The following is a 312-nucleotide window of genomic DNA, read 5'->3' on the forward strand; positions in this document are numbered from 1 at the left end:
GTACAGGACAGACGGGGACGTGAGTACAGGACAGACGGGGACGCGAGTACAGGACAGACGGGGACGTGAGTACAGGACAGACGGGGACGTGGGTACAGGACAGACGGGGACGTGAGTACTGGTCGCTCCCAAAAGAATCCTTTAAAAATAGCAACACAACAAACCGGATGGCCAACACACATCAGTTTGTGTGTTGTTGTTTTTAAATCTTTTGTTGGAAGAAAGTAGTGCAGCAAAAAAAAAAAAAAAATCATGAAAGATGAAGTGAATTAGCAATTCATAAAAACTGCATTTAAACATAACTTCAGTCTA

This window comes from Etheostoma cragini, chromosome 5 (genome assembly GCF_013103735.1).
Source record: "Etheostoma cragini isolate CJK2018 chromosome 5, CSU_Ecrag_1.0, whole genome shotgun sequence".
Taxonomy (NCBI): Eukaryota; Metazoa; Chordata; class Actinopteri; order Perciformes; family Percidae; genus Etheostoma; species Etheostoma cragini.